Source organism: Elaeis guineensis, chromosome 12 (genome assembly GCF_000442705.2).
Source record: "Elaeis guineensis isolate ETL-2024a chromosome 12, EG11, whole genome shotgun sequence".
Lineage (NCBI taxonomy): Eukaryota > Viridiplantae > Streptophyta > Magnoliopsida > Arecales > Arecaceae > Elaeis > Elaeis guineensis.
The window spans coordinates 83,248-100,304 of NC_026004.2; the positions used below are offsets into that span (position 1 = coordinate 83,248).

The 17,057-nt window shown below is 38.1% G+C and overlaps 1 pseudogene; it reads left to right on the plus strand.

The window, feature by feature from the left end:
- Nucleotides 1–382: 382 nt before the first annotated feature.
- LOC105053502 (4-hydroxy-3-methylbut-2-en-1-yl diphosphate synthase (ferredoxin), chloroplastic-like) overlaps nt 383–17,057 on the plus strand; it is a 40,107-nt pseudogene continuing 23,432 nt past the window's right edge.

Here is a 17,057-nt window from a genome sequence, read left to right on the forward strand (position 1 = left end):
TCGATCAAACCTACATTGTTATCTGCTATATCACATGACTAAGACAATAAGACCCAAATAATATGATCACAGATAAGCGTTCGCTCCTTAACCATTCATTCAGATGGCAACTTAGTCTGTATTTTCATAACAAATCAAAATAAGAAAATTGGTCTAAAATCAATGAAAGCTCGTCTTATGAGAATTTCCAACATGTGTTATCTTTTTCTGAACGTATTTCACAAGGCCAGATCAGGTTGCGTCATTCCTCCATGAAATTTTGGATTGTTCTAAAGCCAAAGGGTTTTCTCCTGCAGCTTTTGTAATCTAAACAGTTGGCGCTGTTCATTGAGTTGCTTCGGTTGGCCTTGCATTGTAGAGCTAACAAAGCGAAGTTGTGGAGATGGCAGCTGGAACAGTTTCAGCTTCTTTTCCCGGACTAAAAAACCTAGGATCGTTGCTTGACTTTTCCAAAGAGCACATAGATCTTGCAAGGGTGTCTTGTTTTCCTGATCTGAAGATATTGAGGTTCCAGAGAACCAGGGTGCCCGTGATTAGGAATTGCGTTTCTGGTTCAGACACTGTTGAGATGCAGTCTGCTTGAGAAGTTAGTCCTCTCTTAGGTGTGATCTCTCGCCTGTGGACATTACATTTCTCTAGTCATCTATTTTTGTGGATTTGACATGCAGCTGTGGACGAGTATCCCATTACCTTGGACATAGAATATCAGAGCATGCTAGCATTGGTATGCGAGAATATGTATGAGGTCCTCCGAGTTCCTTACAAACTGTCTTTTTATTTTGCCCCCCTCCGCTCCGTATGTCTTTTCCCCCAGCTTAAAAGTGCCTTTTTCCCTTTTTCTCTCTCTAATTTAGAACTTTGAGAAATTGTTTGGTTTCTCTCAGTAGTTTCTTCTTTTTTTTCATGCAAAATGTATTTAATTTTTCCGGTAGGTTGTTTATTTAGTTCTCATTATTCTGATAGTGGTAGATGGATTGAACCACATACTAGTTTTGCATTCATGACAAGATGTGATTTGAAGTTATCTGACTTGTGGTCCTATATTTGTTGGTAGATCCCAGACAGAAATACTGTGAATCAGTACACAAGACTGTTAGGAGAACAACTCGTACTGTGATGGTTGGAAATGTGGCTCTTGGCAGTAAGCATCCTATAAGAATTCGGACAATGACTACTTCTGACACCAAGGATGTGGCTAAAACTGTTGAGGAGGTTCATTTGCTTCCACAATTTTATGTCGATTGAAGCTATGATGGTCATTAATTTTACTATTAGATGTTCAAAGTTGCACTTCACTTGATGTCCATTGCAATAGTTTGCATACAAGATGTTGGGGGGAATACATTGGCCACCACAAGCTAATAGAAGTAGGGGTCTCTAACCCTATCAAATATGATGTACCTTGAGTATTGTCTGAATTTTATTAATGACTAGCTTGGAAGTTCACTGACCAGACATTCCTTTAAGAGAAAAAGACTGAGATAATACTAAAATTATTGGGGAGAGGAATCTCACTATAGCCGGAGCTCGTCTTCGCCAGCTACTTGGAGGAACCGATCTCCCTAAGGGTTTGGCATCGCTTTGTTTGCTTCGATCTCCGCAGCAAACACATCACTAGGAGATATAAATCCTGGGCTGCCTACTTTAAAGAACGATCAAGGATCGGATGAACGATCTTCGCCTAGAGCTCAGACTGAGAAACGCCAAACGATTCCCTATGTAGACTTGTTGGGCTCCATTATCCAGTCGCATCACTCCACCTATCAGTTGCATCACCATCCCTTCTACAGCTGCATGTCGAGAGAATTTATGGTCGTTGTCAGAGATACTTTAGCACCTCACATGGTCTCGTGTGATGGGACACGATCATAATGACCCCTTGTCCTCTCACTCTTGACTTTAATCCTCCATTTTTTGAAGAAGGGACCCCTGCCAAAATTGCAACACTGATCCTCAACTCGGCCATGAGTTCCGACACCTTGCCGATCCATACATTAGCCGATCTTCCCCAAGCTAGTGCTCGGGCACCAAGCATTAAGCCAAGGCCCGACTATCTCTAGAGATTTTAAGTCAATTCTTATGCCTAATCAGTCTTTGGATCATACGCTATTACAACTTATCATATATCGAGAGGTTGACCTTTTTTCGGGCCCCATGCGATGGACTAAACCAGCCCTAAGGTTGCACCGAGCCCCGCTTGTCCGACCCCCCAACTGACCTTGGATGGTCTGCTCCGGAGGATCTTCTAGTCTTCTTCCTGGCCCCCGACCTCTACCATAGTCAACCAATAGATAGACTGATCTGGACAAACCGATCGATCTCCTTGGCCAATAGCATCTGACAACAAGGACGTTCATAAGCTCTTGGGCTTCGACATGCTGACCACAACCCTCCATCTAAGATACGAGTCAAGACATGCCAATTATAATTTTTGTTTGCATGAGTCAAGTCAAGGTACACCCTTTTATGCCATTACCCTACTTGCGACCCATATGCTGGATAAACTCACATTACCTGACCTCCCCTGATTGACTACATGCCGCACAGCTCCACATGATGGGATAGTCGGAATGACTTTCTGTCCCTCCTCGCTTGATTTTAGTTCCCCTCCATTAATGAAAGAGCAGAGAGAACTCTTGGGGAATGCGTGAATAATGAGCCATCTGAGAATCAAGCTCGAGATCAGGGGAAGCTCAGTTTTGGGGTTATCCTTGGAGATTCTGAGCCGATCCTTACTCCTAACCGAACCTTGGGTCCTTCACTATTATAACGTATCACTCTGAGGGTGGCCCATATCATATTGACCCTTCGAATAGGATCCCCTACAAACTCCTTTGATATCTATATTCTTTCCTATAAACGGGTTCGGACCAACTGGCCCCCCCTCCTGGCTGGCGCTCTCCAACTAATAGTAAGGATCTCTTTGCCTCCAGACTTCGGCGTTAGGGGAGGGATCGAGCATCGGGCAACAGAACAGGCTCAACGATTAATTATGATTCTTATCCAAACATGTCAAGTCAGGATATATTACTACCATTTCACTTGCCACCCACATGCCTACCAAGCCCATGTCACGTCACCTTCCTTGCCAACTATGCACTAGCTAAAGATCCACTTGCCAACTAACATGATCCACACGGTCCATCACGTCGTCAATTTCCCTATAAGTAGAGGTAAAGAGAAGACCTCCAGGTACGCATGTGTGCCCATCATACTTGTGCTCTCTTGAGATTTCCTCTCTTTCTCCTCTGTTGTATCAGATTTCTGATTTGATCGTCGGAGGGTCCTCGCCGGAGTCAATTTCAGTCGGGACTTGTTTTGTAGGAACGCCGCTCTGGTAGTCCCCAGTCTACTCAAGCCATATCCGTACGTGGTCGGAAATCTTCCGCAACACAAGATATTCCTAGTTCCACACTTCAACTTTTCATATTCTTCCCTTTGATTCCAGTTAAAATAGTTAAATTGATAATCAGCCCTATATCTGACCTAAAGTTGTATGTGTTAATATCAGCAATCAGCATACATTGAATATGCGATTTAGGCTGTATAATATGCTTAGATAAACCATCTGAAGTTACAGTGTTCAAACATGTAAATTCTTCATAACAAAAGCAATCCATAATCATGTGTACTCAAATTTCGAAAGCATGTTTTGTTTAATTTAGTCAAGTCTGCAATAGATAGAGCTTGTCAGGATGACATGCTGGTCGTTAGAAAGAAGAAGGAAATTGGAAATAGGAAAAAATGAAACCGACAAGGATTTTACTGTGAGAAAGGTAAGCATGAGCTCCATCAGTAAACATCAGAAAAGTCAAATTTCTAGATGAACTGACGGAGATTTTGCTGGGTTATATTGGAATGCATCATTTGCATGTGAAACATGAGTGTGATATTTAATAGCACAGGACACGAACCTATCTTAGGTTCTCTCCTGTATCTTATCTTTATGGTGCAAAGTCACATACGGCTTTTGCTAGCCTGAAGTAGTATCTAGACCTGATGCACGATATATTCTTTATACACTTCTATATTCTTTTATAGATATCAATATGGGAACTCTGATGATGCTAGCAACACATACTGTTGAGGTAGGTCCTTGTCACTTAACCGACCTCATCCAACCGACCTCAACCGAAGGTCCATCTCGAAAAAAGCAGACCTCATCAGAAGATCGTGGTCCCCAGAAAGTCAGTCTCATCAGGAGGCCGACCTCATCTGAATACTGAGGTCGGTAAAAGTCTGACCTCAACATCACTTGGTCATGGCGATATTATTCGAGTTGAAGACTACATCGGCTAATGACCGACCTATTTCTCTAGTGGCTTCGGCGAGAAACCAACATACTTGCCTGTCACGACAGTCCTGATCCGAAGATCGGGTCCCTCAGCTGCGTACGGTGCCGATACTTCAGGTCAGTCATATACCGACCTGACTTTCCAATCCTACTCGACAAGTCTGAGACTGTTGGCATGCGGTGTACTCACCTCGGACCGCTTCCAATCCCTTTCATCTTGTCCCAGCTAATGGCTGACCTGGATATCAACATCGGCCAAACTACCAAAGGTCAAGTGAAGCTGTCATGCAGTCACATCAAATCGCATCATCTTAAGGTCATACCCTAAGCAGTCTGCTCCGCACCATGATAGGATGCTACAAAGTCATTAATTATGCCACATACTCGCAATAAGCCCTGTCGCTGCGACTACTAGTGCACCAGACAAAGGGCATGCCCACTGACCAGGCCATTTAAAGATGCCCCCATATAGCTCCGTATGACAGGACGTTATCAGAATACATTCCTATCCTTTCATCCTTCACCATGCTCTCTCTATAAATGGAAATAAGAGAAGACCCTCAAGAGATATGCACACTCAAATTCTCAGAGCCTGAGACTCTACCTTACTCGCTTCTCCATCTCTTGAGCTAAAACTAACTTGAGCGTCAGAGTTTCTTCGCTGTAGCCATCTCCAATGCGGGCTTTTTTTGCATGTCTCTCTACTGCCATCGGATGCCGCTAGCCGACTTTTCCATCCAGCCCAAGTTAACCCTGCTCCCGTTCAGCGCATCGTGAGCCTTTGTGCTCATTCTCGGCCCTCTCAACTGTGCCCTCTCTCCGACGAGCGGTCCTTCTCCACTAGTTCTTTGCCATTCGATACTCAAGCACAACGATCTTACTACCCCACTGGAGAAGAGCCACAACAGGTACCACATGCTAACCCTAATAGCTATTATATATTGAATTATACAGTGGAACGTCTGTTGTTTATTTTATACCATAGTACCTTTTTGCATGGCATATGGGATTGCCTTTGCACACACAGTATTGACCATAGATCAAGCTCCACAAGTTTCAGCACTTAACTCTTTTTTCCTAAAAAGCATCATGTGCATGTTTTTAAACTTGCAGAAAATGGTGTTTTACTAAATTTTGTCATTTTGTTGGAGGCATTTTCAAATTAATGATATTTGTTTCTTTTTTTTTCTTTTTAAGATCTATTTTAGAAGTAATACATGCTCTAATTGACGCACTTATATTGGATACGTACTTGACTTAAGCATTTGTGTCAGCAGATAATGAGAATAGCAGATAAAGGAGCAGATTTGGTCTGTATAACAGTTCAAGAAAGAAAGAAGCACATACGTGCTTTGAAATCAAGAAGTCTTGTTCAGAAAAAGTAGGTCTTGAATTTCTTAATCATTATCAGCATTAAGATTTGACTTATGGCCAATATCCATTTTGCCCCTTCAGTTGCGTTGAGAGTGGCTGAATACTTTGAAGAGATCCATGCCGACCCAGGAAACCTTTGTCCGCGTGCTTTAAATCTTCTTTATACAATTTGTGGATGTGTAAAACCTCTCATTGATATCCAAGTAATGTTTAGCTGCCTAAGATCACCAAGATTGTTTGCTTAGAGCTGATAGGAGGGCGCAGTTTCAGAATATAGAGTACACTGACAAAGATTATCAGATAGAGCCTGAGCATATTGAACAGGTCAGAGAATGTTTCTTTAGTTTTCTTAGTTTCCCCTACTCAGGCTCTCTATAAATTGCAGCCATTGTTATTTGATATGGTCCTTTGCTGGACTTCGCACCATATCTCAACCAACATTTTGTATCCATAGCATGCTTGATGGCAAGCTAAACATTTCATTTTGTTGGTATATGCTGCAATTGTTTGCAACAGTATACTGTCAGACCAACCATTGGTTTTTGATGCAGGATCTTTTATATATAGAAGATATCAATTACAGATTGACCAAATTATTTATCCAATATTTAATTTCTATACTTAGATTTTTTTTTCTTCAAGTAAAATCTAGCTAAGAGTTTTTTTATTTGTATTTTCTTTTTTTTTCAAGCACAAGTCATTGTGCCTATAAATTGTTACTCCTTGACGGTATTTGGCATCAATGAATTGAATTACTTTTCCTACTCTCATTTATCTTGATGATTTTCATAGCTTTGGCATTTATTTTTCTTCTCGATTTATTTGAAAGCATCGAACGATGCCTAGGGTTTGTCTTTTTCATGCTTTGAGCTGCGTTCGGTGGTATCAAAGCCTCGAATCTTCCTCAATGTTTGATCCATGGCCCCCAGTGATGCTACAAGTAGGAACAACATTGCAGGCAATCACCTTGAGATCCTCTATTTGGCGAATGTGATGGTGGCACTTCAAGACCTATCAAATAGGGTTGACCTTATCAACCACCATCTAAGAGTGAAGGCAAAAGTACGAAATTCGCATCAAATGGTGGGTCACCCCTACCACCAAGAGGAGACATACACCAACCAACATCAGGGTGTTGATGTCCATCTTAGAGGTAAAGGCCATCAAAATCTAAATCCAAGGATGGATCGTTGAAATCTATATGGAGCGAATGATCATATCCAGATCTAAGGTATTTATCACCCACTTCCTATGGATATGATAGAAAGTAGCGATAAAGATGATCTGCTAGAAAAAAAATACCCCAGCATGGTTGTAGGAATTTGTTTGGAGGGAGTCATATGAAGAATGGGATTCTTCTATTTAGTGGCTACATCTTTATTGAGGAAGTATTGCAATGGCTTTATAAGGTAGAAAACTTTTTTGAGTATGTTGGCATACCTGAGGAGCAAAAAGTGAGACTTGTTGCATACAAGTTTCAAGATGACATAGCAGCATGGTGGGAAGAAATTCATCGCGCTTGGCGTCATTTGCTCAAACCACCAGTTGCAACTTGGGCAAAAATGCAAAAGATGATCGAGATTGAGTTTCTTCCGTCAGATTATGATCAATTTCTATAGCAACAATATTATAATTTTCATCAGGAAAGTTCTATGGGCGAGTATGCTTCAAAGTTTCGATGACTTTGTGCCTGCAATTTACTACATGAGACCGCGTCCCTGAAGGTTGCTTGTTTTATTATTAGACTCTGACAATCCTATTGGAATTTCATGTCCGGACATGCATATATATTTCAATTTTTTTTAAATAATACAGTCGAATAAAAGATTAAAATATCTTTTAATCTAAATCATACATGCATAAAACATAGAATATATTGATTTACTTCATATATTAAATTTGAACACATGCTGAATTTTATGTTAAAATTAAATATGTGATCGAATCACATACCTATTTTATAATTTTTTTCCTCAAATCTGGATCTGAAAGAAAATAGATTCTCTCTTAGCCGCGTAGATGCCTAGTCTCTATGGGTATCCACTCAAGATTAGCCTGGAACATCCCTCTTTGGTGTTGATCTTTTTTCTCCAAGAACAATCACCCTGCGAATCTGAACGAAATCTGGATCACGATCAACTCTTTGATTTTTTTTTAATTTTTTTCTTCTCTTCTTCTCTTGCTCTATTTTTTTTTGATTATAAAGCAACCAAGGTCTGAAAATTAGTAAAAAAAAAAAAGAACACCCAAGCTCCTCTTGGGCGTGGAGATAGAGGATGTCCAACTTTTGGGCGTTGGAACTAGAAAGGAGAAGAGAGGGAGAGGCGTGGGGACTCTTGGGAGGCATTTGGAATTCTGATATAAAGAAACTTAGAGAAAGCTTCTTTAAATAGGCAAAGAATTTGAATCCTATTCAAAATCAAATAGCCCCTTAATGCAAGTCCTACTTACATTAGGAATCCTTATAGTCTTAGATATTTGACTCCCTTTAGGAGATCCATTAGGTGCCAATTATTGGAGCCTTTGCACCCACTTTTTCACATGCCACATGGGGCCTAGGGGATGCCCTATGCTGGTCCCACACGTCCTCTTTTAGGTGGGCACGTCCAACTTGATCAAATCAAATGGCGCTCCATGCAAACAATCAAGAAAATTGATTAAGGGTTTGAACCCTTAATTCATATGATCCCAAACCCAAGGCACCCAATAATTGAAGCTCAATGAATCTAATTATTTTAGATTATTAGCAGGTAATACACTTGAATTAATCTTATCAAATAAAAAATTTAAATGCCAAAAAAAAATTAGATTCAACCATGTGCTAGCAAGGTTACTTTGAACCCAATAAGATTTTTCTAAATCCAATTGAGACTTCATAAGTCTAATTGCTTATTCCAGATCTAATCTCTTTATTGTGTGATCCTATAGATTCAAATTTATCTGATAGTAAGATATAATATGATCTCTATTATAGTGTCATTGAAACTCTTTTCAATGGATCGGAATAATTCCACTCTAACTCATCAAGGATTGTCAATCTTGAGCAATCTTAATGAGCTTTCATAATCTATCAGTGACACCTAACAGTATGTAGTGGCAACCCAATAGAATTAAAATAGAACCTTAAGATGTAGTTCATATGTGATTCAATCCCTCTATCGTAAGTTTCGATTAGATGGCAGGTAATGGATAAATCATCAAATCTCATCATCAGTCATATGATAGATTCGATTATCTCAAGTCCAATTGTGATCCTCATAAAATTTTTTTCATCAATCATACTGCTGTGGTCACAGACTCTCAGACTTAGCCTTTCAAATCTCATAAGACTATTCCTCTCTATCAAGATCGATAGATTTCATTTAGATACGCACCTTACTCCTACAGTAGACAAACTGTTGCAAACATCCACTACAAAGTCTCAATGAAGTCATGTTTATGTGTCAGTCAAACTCCAGCAGCCTTACTGCGAGCAGTCGTACAATCGTAAGTCAAAAGATCATTCACACAACTACAGCATCGAGACGAACACCAACGATCCATTAAAAATCTAAGTGATCTCTCGTATGGTCACACTCAATACTAGTTATTCTCTAACAACTATCCGTACTCATTGCTCAGCATCTTTATACATTATACTAGAAACTCATCTATCCCGAAGAAAATGATCTGTGCGCCAGTCTATCCGGATCAATCACCATCCTCATGATGATACTATGATTGAAAGTATTTAAGAATTAATTATATATATCTCTAAATCTCAACATCTTGAGAATATGTATCGAAGTATTAATTTCATAAACGATTCAAGAACACATCACTCTTGAATGAAAATTAAACTTGTCCATTCATTGATCAAATCAATGTATTAAGTATAAAATTATGTCCTAGACTTATTACAATATGTCAGCCGTATTGGCTTTTAGGACATATATCTAACAATCTTCCACTAGGACTAAAGTCAATTGGCCACTAATCTAAGTCCCATCTTCTCAAGGTGGACTTTCATCTTGGACTAGCTCAATTGCTTTGTCAGCGGATCTGCCACATTATCTATAGAGTCTACTCTTTGCACCTCAACATGCTTTTTTTCGTGGTAGTCAAGTATGATATGGAATCGCTGCTCGATGTGCTTTGATTTCTGATGAGATCTTGGCTCCTTAGCAAGTGCTATGGCTCTATTGTTGTCGCAATAGAGTAGCATGGCATCTGATGTCATTACTTCAAGCTCCATGATGAACTTCTTGAATCAGAAGTCTTCCTTTGCAGCATCCGAAGCAGTGACATATTCAGCTTCTGTAGTCGAATCTGCTATGATAGATTATTTGAAACTCTTCCAACTGACTGTGCCATTATTATATGGAAATACATATCCTGACATAGACTTTCTATCATCAAAATCAGACATGAAGTCTGAATCAGTATACCCCTTGTCACGCCCCAAATCCGGGACATAACACGGCCATGCTACCGAGGGATGGAGCCCACGATAACACGAAGCCAATTCATCATAATCATCTAAAATCCATCAAATAAAAAGATTCAATTCTATTATTCATCAAATAATCGAACCAATATGGGTTCAGAGCATCTAAATCCAAAAGCAAGTACTAACCCGAATCTCAACATTCTTAAATAACTACAGATCCATGATTATAAAATAAATTAAACTTCTATTGTCAAATTTTTCAGCTTACTATGCCGATCTTCAAGCTTGGATTCCTTTTGCCGATCCTAACCTTATTTCTCTGTTCAAACAAAAAAAAAACAAAAAGAATATGAGCTACACTAGCCCAGTAAGTAGAACTTGCACTTCCTGATCGGATCAAGCATAAATTTTTCATGATAATGCAATACTTAGAAAATAACAGATAATACAAAATAAAGTATTTCATAGAGCATATAACAAAATAAGTTATAAACTCATCATGCATGCATAAATCATATATATTTCACAATCATGAATCATAAATCATTTTCATCATGTATTCATGTCATGTTTCAAAACATTGCTCACAGATATTCATGCTAAGGTCACTATTATACCCGTGACAGGGCCATGTTTCTCAATCGACAGAGTTCTTAATTCATGTGCCAACTTTATACCCGCTGGCAGGGCCATGTTTCGTGTGGATGCTAGCTTCGGATGTTGACCTTCCCGAAGGGATTCATTCATAGCCATCTGAGAGCCTTTGAAATCATTATATCTTTTTCTTAAAGCATACATATACATAGATGGAAAAATAATAAAATTCATGCTTCATAATCATGCTATTTTCATAAGACATATTCATGAAATCAATGCTCATAATAAACCATGCTTTTTCATATCACATATGCCGATCCTTATTTTATGAAAAATTATGATTTCATCAATACCAATTCTTTGCATAAAAATATGATCATTTAAAAATAAATAAGGAGCATAAAATTTACTTACCTCGTTCATCTTAGATCTTCAGACTTCGTTAGAAGAATCAGCTAATCCTATTTAAAATATCAAATCATTATCAATTTCTATTCCATAAATATAATAAGATTAAATCATAAGGAAAGAGGATTGTTGTCCGGATGTGTCGATCCATCTAGATACCAGGGCAATTCAGAGTCTCTGATCTGAGGATCAGATTTAAGTGACTTGATCAAAAAATCATGAAGCACAGATCGAATTAAGGTCAAGATCAATCAATAGGATTCTTTAATAATGAATTTGAAAGATCCTTGATATGATCAAATGAGGTTGACATACAGCACGGATATCAAAGCAATTTTGGATCATCTTGTTAGAGTCAATATGAACCCCTAAAAGATGAAGGCATGACTCGATACAGGATCCATAGACCTTCTTAGAGAGAGAAAGTCAATCATGAGAGAGAAAGTAGAGAGAAAAAGTGAGAGAGAATCTTCGTATCCTTTAAAAGTGACAATCATGATTGAGATCATCAGAGGTTATATCAGGATGACTTAATATGGATTAACCATGATCGATGTTATCAATTTCGAAGAAGGATCGGATCAGGATCTAATCTACTGCATGAATTTCGGAGCAGTCTCAGATCATCATATTTTCATCTTAAGTTTATCCTAGGGTCTATGATGCAATCAGAGAGAGAGAATGATCCTAGAGAGACAAAATTCATAATGAGAGATAAAAGGATCTAGAGAGAGAAAATAGAGAGAAAATCTAGAGAGAGAAAATGGAGAGAGAATATAGAGAGAGAAAGTCCAATTCTAGAGAGAGAAAGACTTAAGAGAGAGATGAGAGAAACTTTCTCTCACATATATTTTTTTATTATTACATCTTTCTTTTTTTTTTCTTTTTCTTTTTCTTTTTCTTTTTAGAGAGAGATAATAGAGAGAGAGAAAGAGAGAGAAAGAGGGAGAAAGAGGGAAGAGAGGGAATTTTTCTCTTTTCTTATTTATTATTATTATTATTTTTTTATTTTGCATTTTCTTTGCTTTTCTTTTTCTTTTTCCTTTTTCTTTTCTTTTTCTTTTTCCTTTTTCTTTTCTTTTCTTTTCTTTTCTTCTTCTTCCCGGGCTTTCATTGGGTCGAAACAGGGGACCTAGAGGTCTCCGTGCCTTGACCGACCGATCATGGCCATATCGTGCCCGGTGGTGGTCGGCGGCAACGGCCGACTCTCTCGGGTTCGGAGAGGCCAGAGCCGGCGGTCGGCGTGACCGTCGGTGCTGGAAAATCAGAGGAAAGAGGCGGCGTGAACAGGGAGTTTTCTTTTCCAACTAAATCCGACGACACCCGTCGCCGGCCATCATGCTCACAGGCACGGAAAAGAAGGGAGAGAAGAGAGGGAGAGGAGGGAGACCTTACCACAACCTCCGGTGACCCCCACCGGCGTGAAATTACGGCGAGCACAGGTCGAGGGGCCGCGGCTTCAAACGAAAAAATCGGAGAAAAACTCCGACGATCGTCGGTGACCGAAGGATCTACACTTAGAGGAGAAGAGGGGGTTCTTATAGAGCTCGTCCTAGGGTCTTTTAATGGCCCTAGGACTCCGATTTTTGATTGGAAATGGGGAAGAGGAAGACTCCGATCGGGAGTCTTCCTCCCTGCTCTGTTTTTTTTTTTTTTTTTTTTTTCTGGTGGGCTTTGTGGGCTGGTTTTGGGCCCAATTGAGCCGGATTATCACACCCCTCGATTCGCAACTCAGAACCTTCTCTAAAGATCAAGAACAAATTCTTAGTTCTTCTCAAGTACGTAAGGATGTTCTTCATAGCTATCTAGTGCTCCACATCTGGATTCGACTGATACCAACTCGTGACAGTCATAGCAAAGATAATATCCGATCGAGTACACAGCATGATATATATGAGGCTCTCTATGGCTGAGGCATAAGGAATCCTACTCATGCATTAAATTTTCTCAGATGTGGTCGGATACATCATCTTGGAAAGACGAATACCATGCTTAAGAGGTAAAAAACTTTTTTTAAAATTTTTCATACTGAATCTCTTCAGTACTTTCTCTATGTATAGCTTTTGTAACAGGCCTAGCATCTTTTTAGATCTATCCCTATAGATCTTTATTCCAAGAATATAGGATGCTTCCCCTAGGTCTTTCATGAAGAATTTTTTGGACAACCATCTTTTGACTGAGGTCAGCATGAGAATATCATTCTCAATGAGGAGAATATCATCCATGTATAATACAAGAAATGTTATTACATTTTTACTGACCCTCTTATATACACAAGATTCTTCTTCATTCTTGATGAAATCAAATGATTTGATCACTTCATCAAAATGAAAGTTTCAACTCTGAGAAGTTTTCTTTAATTCATATATGAATCTTTGCAGCTTGCAGACTGGGTGATCACTATAATCTAATGTGAAATCCAAAAATTGCTTCATATAGACATCTTCTTCAAGATATCCATTCAAAAAAATAGTTTTACATCCATCTGCCAGATTTCACAGTCATAATAAGCTGCAATGCAAGCAAAGTAAGGATAGATTTCAATATGGCTACGGACAAGAAGGTTTCTTGATAGTCAATGCTTTCACGCTGACTATAATCTTTTGCCATGAGCCTAGCTTTATAGATCTCTACTTTACCATCGGCATCTATTTTTCTTTTGTAGATCGATTTACACCCAATGGATATTATATCTTCGGATGGATCTACTAAGGTCCATACTTGGTTCGAGTGCATCAAGTCAATCTCTGACTTCATTGTATCTAACAATTTTTTAAAATCGATGTCAGATATCGTCTCATCAAAGATATTAGGATCATCACCATGATCCTTATCTTCCATAAAAAATATTTTTTTTACTTCCTCTGTAAGCATACCCATATACTTTTCTAGAGGTTGGAAGATCCTGCTAGATCTATGAGGTGGTGGAAAAATATCAACTACTGACTTATGAATAATGAGTTCCTAAAAATTCATAGCTCTTTGCTCTTCAAAGACATTCTCTTCAAGCTTAACTAACCTCTCACTACCACCATCCTGGATAAACTATTTTTTTAAAAATATGGCGTTCCAACTCACAATCACATTATGATTTTATGAAAAGTAGTAGTATCCTATTGATTTGAGATACCCTATAAAATGAATTGTTACAGATCTATCCTCTAATTTATCAGCCATCTATCTCTTGACATAGATCGAACATCTTCAAGTCTTAAGATAACCTAGACTAGACTTCTTACCGTGCCATATCTCATATGGTATGGTAGGAACAAATTTTGATGGAATCCTATTTAATAGGTGAACAGTAGTTAATAAGACATATCTCCAAAGATATAAGAATAAATTAGTGAAGCTCATCATAGACCTGACCATATCTAATAGGATTCTATTCCTCCTTTCAGATACCCCATTAAGCTGAGATGTTTCAGAAGAAGTCCATTGCGAGACTATGCCATTGTCCTTAGGATATCTTAAAATTTTTTGACTAAGATATTCACCTTCTCGATCATATCGAAGAATCTTAATGGATTTACTTATTTATTTTTTTACTTTATTTCTGAATTTTTAAAACTTTTTAAAGGCTTCGACTTATGTTTCATCAAATCCACATATCCGTACTGTGATAGATCATTGGTAAAGATGATGAAGTAGTTATAACCACCCCTGATCTGCACATCAAATGATTCACACATATCGGTATGTACTAGGACAAGTAACTCGATGGCCCTTTCTTCATGTCTTACAAAGGATAACTTGATCATTTTTTTTTGAAGACAAGATTCATAAGTTGGCTATGACTCTTAATCAAAAGAGTCAAAGATCCCATCTCTTTTCAGTTTATTTATCTTGTCCTCTCCAATATGGCCTAGTCTATGATGCCATAAGTACTTTTGGTTAATTTCATCTCTGGATCTCTTTTGACCTATGGCACTCACTACTTACTCATTTAAATTTACATTCGCATCAATATGCAAGTGATAAAGACTATCAATTAAAAGATCACGTGCAACTAATTTATTTCATAAATAAATAAAATAATTTTTTTTTATTAAAATTAAAATCAAAATCATCCTATGCTAGTACAGACATAAAAATTAAATTTCGACTAGCTACAGAAATAAAATAATAATCTTTTAAATCTAATCTAAATTCTGATGGTAATCGAAGAGGATAAATACCAACGATTTTTGTAGTAAATTTTGCTCCATTGTCGACTCGAAAGATTATGTCATTTTTCCTTAACCTTCTACTTTTTATTAGACCCTGCATTGAAGTACATATATGAGCACTCAAACCAGAGTCTAATACCCAATTAAAAGTAAAAGAAATCATAAGATTAGATTCAATTACGAGCATACCTTCTGAATGTTTGTCATCTTTTTTGATCTTCAGACTCTCCAGATAGAGTGGATAGTTTCTCCTCCAATGACTTTCAGCATCACAGTAGAAATATTTTTTCTTTGCTTCAGCCTTTTTCGGAACGTCCTTTGGATTGCTCTCTTTCTTCTACTTCTTTGTAGGTTTACTCTTTGTCTTCAAATCAGACTTTTTCTTGAATGAAGAAGTCCGCTCTACAGTGAGAACAGTGCCCCTTGAACTCTTCAAGGTTTCCTCAGTAATGACCAATATGTTGACCAGTTCAGGTATAGTGTAATCAAGTTTGTTCATATAAAAATTTATAATAAATTAACTATATAAACTTGTAAGGGATTGAAGGATCAAATTCATTTATAATTTTTTTTATATATCAAGCTCAAGCTTTTCAAGCTCCTCAGTATCTTTGATCACTATCATATAGTGCTCATGGACTGATTGCCCTTCGCGCATCTTCAGATTAAAGAGTCTTTTGGATACTTCGAAGTGCACTGTATGGCTCTGCTCATCATACAACTCTTGTAGGTGAGTGATTATAGCCCTGACAATGGGCATATACTCATGTTGGTTCTACAACTCATTTGACATAGAAGCCAGCATATAGTACTTAACCCAACTATTTTCATCTGTCCACTTTTCATATGTTGTTCTTTGCTCAGCAGTAGTACGGTTTGGTAACACTAGAGGTTCTTGATCAAGTATATAGCCTAATTTTTCATAATCAGGATAATCCTGAGGTTTCTAAGTCAGTTTTTATAATTAGTTATGGTCAAATGATTGAACTCAAAGATACGGGCTAGAGGGTTTGAAGCCGATATTATTTAACTGCGAGAGTAGAGACTCAAGTTAAACTTTTATATTTTAAATTTATATTTACTCTAGAGACTTTAAAATGTAAATAATGACTCTCACTATTTTTTTAGATCCCTCCACTCTCCGGATGAAAAATAAAAATTCTAACATGATAACTGAATTTTTAGTGGATGCTATGGTCCTACCGATGTCATGCACGTCATCTAATAGTTATTGGTAACATGCATACGGATGCGTAGACAACCCTTTGCCCAGATGCTTCTCTAAACATGTTGTAGCTACTTGATCTCTAAGTTATGTAAGCTTACCTAACAGTTATTGACCATACTCCTTAGTTAAATCTAACCCACCATCCACAAGCAGGTACAAAGCCATCATTGGAACCCTCACCTAACAGTTATTGGATCCAACCCCATTCTTAACTTGGAGCAACTCTTTGCTAATAGAGTAATTACATATTTCTGATGCAATTGAACCACTGTGATCAATCGAGAATAATCAACATCAGTACCATGTCCGTACATCTATAATGGTAGAAGACCTATAAACTTAATATTTATAGAGAGGTTTAGATTTAGGTCTCATCTAATTAGTCATTATATGACCGATCTAATTGGTATGGACTAAACCAAACCATCAAGCAACCTTACTCAAGACTCAATCTTCCAAATTGATTAAGTGGAGATCGGTAGGGGTCCCTCCGTTGCTTTCCTTAGACACCAATAAATTGATCAGGTCAGTGAATGAAACTAATTAAAAAATCACCTC